Raw genomic sequence first — 9,917 nt, forward strand, 5'->3', positions numbered from 1 at the left:
AATTTTAAATGATATATATCTGGGGACAAATTTCTCGCACTGTAGAGGGTAGCTGAGACGGCACGTGGTTTGCGTTCATGCACGGAAAAAAATAACGTTATGTTGAAACCGCGTGGTTTTTCCGCCGAAGGGTTTCTGGCGATGCCAACACGTTTTTTCGCCCACTGCATCCACTATTTTGGGCACCGATTTTAACACGTTTTTTTTCGCGGGCCTTTTTTTCACTTTTTCGGGCACTGTAATTGCTGGGATGAGGCTCGCTTTTTGCTGCTACAGGTTGTTTGGCCGATGTATGTATGATGGGCTGAGCAAGCTGGCTACAGCGGCGGCTGAACTTCTAAGATCAACTGATGTCTTGGCGGCCTTTTTAATGAGTTTATTTGCTCAATTAAACAAGGATTGAATATGTTATTTTTTTGGCAACATAATACCTGGTGCCAGATCTACATGGAAAAACGTGACAATTAGGAAAACTATTGAAAATGCCCTTTTTTTGTAAGAATAATTACCCAAAAAGGCCTGGCACGACTACTGGAAATGATATTTCTCCTTTCTTCGTATGGATGGCTGGCGGATTTGTATTTTAAGGCACTGTTAATAGCTTAACCTCATTGGGGTATTTTTCTATAGACTTTGAGCTGCACTTAAACACGTCTATATAGTATGACAATCCGGAAGAAAAGAGAACGTGGGTAAGCTTGGCCTTACAGACGTACCCCTTAGCGATGGTAAGTATGACTGTAGATCTGCATTAGTGCAAACGCTGCACACTAGGTGGCGCGGCCGATAGTGAAGGGTGGCCACATCGGTGAGTCACGATATAAGATAAGATAGGGATATTTATAACACATTCTTGGGCAGATTTATTTTGCCTACTTTTAGGAAACTGGAGTGACAAGCGCCACTACATCATCTGTTTAAAGGTCAAGTGTTGGTCACGATAAATAGCAAATTTAAGTGGAAAAAAAGATGTATTGTTATATGAAATGACAGTTGGGCACTTGAAAATTATAAATATGGAGTCAATCATCGGAAAATCCCTCGAGCTGTTAAACGAGAAATGTGAGAAGTGGATTGAGATGGGATTCATCAAAAAGGAAGAAGTAGCGGAAAGGAGATCGAGTGTGTTCAACAAACATGCTAAAGGAATCTGCGAGTTAATACCTATTGAAAATCTCACCTTTGACCAGCAGGCAAAGCTGGAGACGCTTTTGAATCAAGCAAGAGAGGTCGATTCTTCTAAAGTAGAACAATCCATACAGGAGGTAGAATCGATGAAGGCATCGATACTATCTTTGGAGGATAATATACTCCTGCTCGAGGAGGAGATTAAATGGTATATTTTAGGCTACTTTTATGATAGTAGAATCTTTTTTCACTTTATAATCTTAACACATACTAAACTACTTGATGATTAATATATTAAATTTCTTCTAATTGAAACAATTATTCTAGATTCAACTCTTTCTTTCCTTTTCTAACCACGCCTACCACAGCAAACATATCTATCCTACCTGGTTATGATTTTTTTCTTTAAAGTCTTTTATTTTGGCTGCCTGTAGTTTTAGTAGGTTCAACATATTTCCCTCTCTTCCAATCTAAACAATATACAAAAATGCACTAGTTAAAATAAATATCTGCATATTGAATGCAAAGATTCATAGTATATATGTATATATTTGAATTAAATATAAAATCATTGCATGATATAATTTGAAAACATTTCAATTAAGGTCGAATATATTAGATTCATTGTTAATCATATTTACTTTAAATATTTTACGTCATTAAAAAAGAATTTCATATTTAAATCAAAGATTAAAATATTTAAATTAACTATAATTGTTTAATGTAATAATTTCATATTTAAAATTAATAAAAACCGAAATGGATGGAAAGCCACCGAAAAATCCTTCGTAGATCATTTCATATGCTTACTTAACTTATCAAAAATTAAATGTATTTATCATTTTTATTTTGTTCTCATATATTCAGAGTTTTCATACATTCCATATATCCATCTCCCTCGCACTCCCTTTAGCTGAGTTACGCGTAAGTGATAGTCGGGGCACCCGACTTCTCTCTTGTTTTTATTTTGTTCTCATACATTCAGAGTTTTCATACATTCAGCAGGGATCGTAAAATATCCCTCACAATCTGTCATTTTGATAAAAATCACAACTGCTATACTGCTTTCTCCTCAAAACATTTTAAATAAGCAATTCATAAGTTTGTAAACGTAGGTCACATCTTTTGTAACTTCTGTTAAGTCTACCATCGACTGTGGATCAAATTATTTATTTCTCCCCATTACTCATCATCTTCTTCAGCTGATTTTTTATCTCTATCTTTATAATTTTTTTGATTTCCCTTTCTGTTTTTAGATAATAAATAATAATAATAAACTTAAGTTTATGTTTATTTTTTTATGATAAAGTTGTATAATGGCATCATCAGATTAATTAAAACTATAATTAATTTTAGAATTTACAATTACTGAAACTACGTTAGATGATAAAAGGTGAACATATTCAACTGAAATGAGAAAGAGATAGAGAGAAAATATAATTAGTAAAATTACTAAAGTATTTTAACTCACCTTTTGTTTTGCTTAAAGTTGTGTATGCGGGTCTGATCATATTCAATCCGAATAAGAGTTGCTCTATAAAATATTATCTTTAGATTCCCAGCTATCATATTTTTTTGAAAACCCCAAACAACGTACACGGACTTTATTCCCGTCTCTCTTTATTATTTTTTCCACTAAATATTTGTCTGGGAAACGAGTTTTTTTCAGTTCTTCTTTGTAAAATCCACCTTGTATTGGAGTACCTTCAAAGTCTTCCAACAAGTATGTGGTAGGGTATGTGTTAGTCACACTTATTTTTTTAAAAATTTCTGTAGTCCAATTCGGTGTATACCCCTTTTCAAACACATGTTTATATTTACTGATGCGTACATAATCTCCATTACGCAATTTCCCCACACTAAACATTTTGGGATGATTGTAGGCTGTTTTCAAAATGTGTTTTTCATTGGAAGAATTGACGTCAATTGGGGCGACCTTAATTGTTCTATGTGTTTTTTTGTTGTATATATCAATTAATTTTTTATACATATCAACCCACTTGTATGTTCCGCTAAAACTAAATTCACGCCACATAAGTTCCTTCAAACTTCTGTTGAAGCGTTCCACAATTGAAGCTTTTACAATTGAATAGGTAGAATAATGGTTTATTCCATATTGTTTTATTAACGCGTTAAATTGTTTGTTAAAAAATTCAGTTCCATCATGCGTTTGTAAATTTTTTGGTGTTCCACGTCCAGATTTGAAAATTTTTTCCATTGCCATTGAGACATCTTTAGCGCTTTTTGATTTTAATGCTTCTCCCCAGGTATATTTGCTAAAAAAATCCACAACAGTCAAAATATAAAAATATCCTCCGTTAAGCTTTGAATACTTTCCCATTTCCACTAAATCTGCTTGCCAGAGATCATTTATACCCTTTGTCACTACCCTTCGACGTTTAAAATTACGTCGACACGGAGCATGAATTTCTTTAACAATACCCAATTTATCACTCATATTTTTGGTACTAGAACTTTCTTACTATTGGAGTTGCAGTACCTTCTATTTCAACTGTCTGTGATTTTAAAACTGATTTCGGTTGAGTAACATATTTATAAACATAGCTCTCAATACTATTAATCTTTGTTAACATATTGGATATGATTTTATCAACATTATCAACCCTCCCATTATTAACTTGAACTAAATTTTCCAAAGAAGTTATTTTAGTAAGTCTTCGATTAAGGGATGTATTTATTTTCGTATTAAGGTCTTTCTTTAACGTCTCCAAGTTTTCATCGACATATTTTTTCGTCGTTGCATCCGAATAATCTATTGGGTTCCCACAATTTTTAATTCGTTTCTGTTGGGTATTCAGGTTTTCGTCACCATCAATGTACAACCCCACAACAGTTTTAATATCCCTTTTTAAAATATATGTGTGCTCTTTTTCGTCTGAAAAGTGACCAAACTTGTCGACAGACATTTTGTTTATAAGGTAATTTAAAGTTTGTGAACCTTATTTATTCAATTAGTATATAATTTTAGCCTCTCGCAGTTCTTCTATTATAGACATGATCTCGTTATTGTGATTAGTGTTGCCAGCGGCCTTTGAAGCTATTAAAAGCTGCAATCTTTCAACTAATTCATTGACGTCATCCCAATAAATATAATTGGGTTTTGCTCTTTGTAGGGACATGTATCCAAATCCCTTTTTATTTGATTTTTTTTGTTTTGATTGAATTGGGGTGGATATAGCTGAAGGAGGTATATTTTCATTGCTCATGAACTTTTTAATAATGTTTGTATACTTGTATCCTCTAGTTCCTTTTATTCGCTTATTTGGATCAAAATCTATTCTATGTGCACTTGTCTCAGTAATGATATCTTTATATCCCCAGGCATATTTGCTAAAACAATCCACAACAGTCAAAATATAAAAATATCCTCCGTTAAGCTTTGAATACTTTCCCATTTCCACTAAATCTGCTTGCCAGAGATCATTTATACCCTTTGTCACTACCCTTCGACGTTTATAATTACGTCGACACGGAGCATGAATTTCTTTAACAATACCCAATTTATCACTCATATTTTTGGTACTAGAACTTTCTTACTATTGGAGTTGCAGTACCTTCTATTTCAACTGTCTGTGATTTTAAAACTGATTTCGGTTGAGTAACATATTTATAAACATAGCTCTCAATACTATTAATCTTTGTTAACATATTTGATAGGATTTTATCAACATTATCAACCCTCCCATTATTAACTTGAACTAAATTTTTCAAAGAAGTTATTTTAGTAAGTCTTCGATTAAGGGATGTATTTATTTTCGTATTAAGGTCTTTCTTTAACGTCTCCAAGTTTTCATCGACATATTTTTTCGTCGTTGCATCCGAATAATCTATTGGGTTCCCACAATTTTTAATTCGTTTCTGTTGGGTATTCAGGTTTTCGTCACCATCAATGTACAACCCCACAACAGTTTTAATATCCCTTTTTAAAATATATGTGTGCTCTTTTTCGTCTGAAAAGTGACCAAACTTGTCGACAGACATTTTGTTTATAAGGTAATTTAAAGTTTGTGAACCTTATTTATTCAATTAGTATATAATTTTAGCCTCTCGCAGTTCTTCTATTATAGACATGATCTCGTTATTGTGATTAGTGTTGCCAGCGGCCTTTGAAGCTATTAAAAGCTGCAATCTTTCAACTAATTCATTGACGTCATCCCAATAAATATAATTGGGTTTTGCTCTTTGTAGGGACATGTATCCAAATCCCTTTTTATTTGATTTTTTTTGTTTTGATTGAATTGGGGTGGATATAGCTGAAGGAGGTATATTTTCATTGCTCATGAACTTTTTAATAATGTTTGTATACTTGTATCCTCTAGTTCCTTTTATTCGCTTATTTGGATCAAAATCTATTCTATGTGCACTTGTCTCAGTAATGATATAGGTTTATTATGAAAAATCAGAGAATAAAGCCCAGGAGTCAAATCCCACGTGCTTCCACTTGATAATTGAATTTTATTATGACTTATATGTAATTCACTATTCCCCAAATTTAAGGATTTGGGGGTTGATGAACTTTTTCTAGGTCCATAAGCATTGTCGAGAACTTTATTTCTTGATAGACTGCTAATATTAAAATCATAGTCTGCATGAATTAGACTGCTAGCATCTGCTTCTATTTCTAGCTGTGTTTCTAAAGGTGTTTCTAGCGGTGTTTCCGGCTCTGATCCCAATTCAATATGTGACTGTGAAAAAAATTTATCATCTGAGTCACTAGTAACATCATCATTATAAATTTTTGTTTCTTCATTTCGGCTATTATTATCATCATAATCGTAATCATGATAATCATCGTCATCATACCTTAATTGATGTTTCTTAAGCTTTTTACTGGGGGTTTCATTTTTAAATATTTCACTTTTTTGCTTTAGAACCGTTGATTTATCTTTGTTTGTATTCATAAACTTTCGTTTTTTATTTTCACTAACTAGTTCGTTTAAGAGATCTGTTATTGGCTTAAAAGTTTCTTCCAACTCGTAAGCATTTTGTGATTTAAAATGTTTTAGATCATTAAACTTTTTCTTTAATATATTTCTCGTTTTAGTAAGCTGACTTAAAATAAATTGACTCATTTTGGGTACTTTCAAAACTTTCACCACCGTCAGCACAAAAGATGTAATACCAGTTTATGAACTATACTTTACAGGGTTACATTTCATACTAATGAAAGTTATAAAATATATATATTATTTATATGATTTTATTTTTGGCTGAAAAAGAATCATTTTACTGTTGATGCAAAAGAATTTAATGTGGGTGTGTGTGTGTGTGTGCATGTTTTATTGAATATAATAAATGATTATGTACAAATGTTATAAATATTACAAAGTGATAAGTGGATTAAACAATTGTATTTAACTCTAGTTGCAGGGAATCATTGCTTCTTTTTATAACTCGATATTCCTTGTCCTTGAGCAACTTCAGATGACCATCTTTCATTGTGTTATATCTCTTAGGTAGATATAGAATATATTTATCCAGTTCCAAGGCAATGGAGTCCCCATAAACAGTTTTCTTCCTCTGCGCATTGATAATTGGGTAGCTGACGTTTATACCCATCTTGTTTTGTGATAGGAAGGGCTTCAATGCTCGCGTGTTGAACTCCTTTAAAACCCCGCCTCGAAGAATTTCCTCCTCCATAATGGCGTCCAGCTCACTTTCTGATGGAATTGGTTGATTCATGATGTTGTTGTTGTTGGTTTGAAGTTTGTCCTCGAAGAAGGTGGTTTAAGTGAGAAGCAAGCTGATCGACATGAAAAGTTAATGCTAAAGTTCTGACTGTAAAGATTAAACGATTTCCGAGCTCATTTTTTACCAGTTCTCAGACCGAGATTTCCATAGCAACAGGTTGTTGTTTTTCCACCCTTATTGTTTTCCACCCTTGTTGTTTACAAGTCATTAAATCAGTTACTTTATTTGAATGAAAGCAGGAATTTAATGCACAGGTGTCCACAATTGTATGTTCCAAAACGTTGTACCTGTTCATAGTTATATTTGATATCATCCCCTAAGTATTTCACAATTTCTTTTGGTGGTTGTAAATTTCCAAAACTATCAAAATAGAATATGCTGTTTTTGTTTTTGTGGTTAGCTACCCAATGTGTACCCCTTGATTCCGAGACACCCAAGTTAATCACTCCACTCTCATTATTTTTAGGTGTTTTAGGGAGAGAGTCTCTCATAAACACTCCCCTAAAATGCGGTACATTTCTTTGTGCAAATTCCATTATATCTATATTTGTTAATGCTCTTTTGGGTAGCTGACCAATTAGTTTTTTTGTTTCTGTTGTATGGTTTTAGGTATAAGCCGTAACCATTTTTATGGGGTTTTAAGTATAGACCTTAACCCACGGAAACTTCTTCCATCTTTCGGTCTTCATGTCTTTTATTTTCTTCTAGCTGTTGCTTAGAAATTTATGCGTTTGTTATTAAATTTGTAACACTAGAAGTTCCTGAAGCTTAACTACCTATAGCACTTAATGCAGTTAAGATGGGTACCAATGGTAAAAAACCCCCCATTTTGGGAACATTACTTATTCGAGGAACTTTAACGTTTTTCTTAGATCCGATTGAATTATGAATTGCTTTACGTGCAATTTTAATTGCATTAACCACATCCAGGGGTTTTGGTTTTTTCAATTCCCGACTCGCTTCTCTTACAACAGATGATAGTCTATTTATTTTCATCCTCCCACGCTTCCTCTTCTTCTGTTTTTTCTTATTTCGCTTCCGAACACCCATTCCAAAATGTTTCTTTGCTTTCATAATATTAGTTACAAAATATGCTGCTGCTCGCTCCTTAAGAGAACTATCCTTCGCCTTTACTCGCTCCCAAGCCTTGTTAATTAATTCAGAATCTGCCTTATGTTTCCCCATTATATAGTGTCTTTATTCATTGAAGATTTATCACGGAATAAACATATTTATAATAGGATGCGATTAAAAATGCAAAAAAAAAAAACATTCTTGTTCGTAACATTGAGAACGTGAATAATGTTAAACAACCACCACGTCACAGTGAATTATTACCAAACACAATTAGAGCTCTTGTGGTTGGGCCATCCAACTGCGGGAAAACTAATGTAATGATCAGTCTTATTGAGAGTCCAAATGGCTTGAGATTTGAAAATATATACGTGTTTTCAAAGAGTCTATACCAACCGAAATATGATTAATTGGAAAAGCTATTTAAACCGATTAAAGGTATGGGATATCATACATTCTCTCAGAACGAAACTGTTTTACCACCCACCGAAGCAAAAAATAATTCAATCATGATTTTCGACGATGTGGCTTGTGAGAAACAAGATAATATTCGATCATATTTCTGTATGGGTCGTCACAAAAATATTGATTTTTTTTATTTATGTCAAACATATACACGGATACCAAAACATCTTATACGGGACAATGCAAATGTATTTATTATGTTTAAACAGGATGATTTAAATATGCGATACATATTTCGGGATCATATCATCCCTGACATGAATTATGAGACATTTACGAAAATTTGTCAAAAATGTTGGGAGGATAAATATGGATTTTTATTTATAAGTAAGGATGACAATATTGATAAGGGACGATATAGAAAAGGATTTGACCAATTTATTCTTCTTTAATTTTAATATAAGATTGGGGCGGGGTTGTATGACACCCAGTTGAACAACAGATTTCAAAATGGTTAGATCATTGACTCTATCAGTGAATGGAAATAGTTCCATTATAAACACAGTTTATTTTCCACCAATTGAATTAAACGGGGAATATGAGTGTGCGCTAGTTGAGTTTAACATGTACAACTCAATTCCCAACGTGGATGTAAATAACAACCTCTTTCATATTGGTGATAAAGTTATTATTATTCCCACCGGCTCCTATGAACTCAACGATATTTCTCAATTTATTTACAACAAGTTAAAGGATTATAATCTGGAAAATACAGTGAAAATTGTAAGCAATAATAATACACTTCAAGTGGAAATAATTAGCAGTAAAGAAGATATATACTTTAACAAGGAGAGGTCAATAGGTCATTTGTTTGGTTTTAAGCAAAGAGTTTTAAAGGCAAACCAAAATCACTTGTCCGATAATGCTGTCAACATTTTAAAAATTAATTCCATTCGTTTGGAATGTAATATTGTGAGTGGCTCTTACGTTGATAATATACCAAATCACGTATTACATGAGTTTGCAATTTCGGTTCCACCGGGCTATAAAATGACTGTGACACCACACAATCTCATCTATTTACCTATTAACTGCAGAGAAATAAGTACTCCCTCAATACATATCGTTGATCAGAACGGAGATTTATTGAACTTGCGTGGTGAAAACGTATCAATTCGCATACATATTCGCGCAATAGAATGATAATTTACAATAAAAGCAACGGTATACTTTATCAACCGCGCACTAGCAGTTGTAAAGCTAAAGGAACAGGATTAAATCGAAAGGGTCTTACATTAAAAAACAAATTGTTTTTAAAATCACTGGGCTTCAAAATTCAAATCTGATAATAATAATAATAAGAAGCATTAAAAATGAATGAAATTTTAAATGTTCGTGAGAGACCGTTTTCAGATGAAAGTATTTCGAAAAAGGAATATCATACATATTCCTCGTATCATCAATCATTTAAAGCAAATGATGAAATACGTATTTGTATTCAAAATCAGGACTTGTACGTACTCCCTCAAGAAAGCTATCTTAATTTTCAAGGAGTTGTTAAGAGAGTAGCAGCCGATGGTACAAGCACCACTGATAAT

The 9,917-nt window shown here is 33.0% G+C and overlaps 1 long non-coding RNA gene across 1 annotated transcript; it reads right to left on the bottom strand.

Annotated features, from left to right (window-relative positions):
• Positions 1-287: 287 nt before the first annotated feature.
• LOC138912421 (uncharacterized) lies at positions 288-897 on the bottom strand. The gene is made up of 2 exons (XR_011417966.1): positions 510-897; positions 288-443 (listed from the first exon to the last, which is right to left on the bottom strand). It is a non-coding gene; the product is annotated as an uncharacterized lncRNA (long non-coding RNA).
• Between the last annotated feature and the right edge of the window lie 9,020 nt (positions 898-9,917).

Source organism: Drosophila takahashii, chromosome 2R (assembly GCF_030179915.1).
Source record: "Drosophila takahashii strain IR98-3 E-12201 chromosome 2R, DtakHiC1v2, whole genome shotgun sequence".
Taxonomy (NCBI): Eukaryota; Metazoa; Arthropoda; class Insecta; order Diptera; family Drosophilidae; genus Drosophila; species Drosophila takahashii.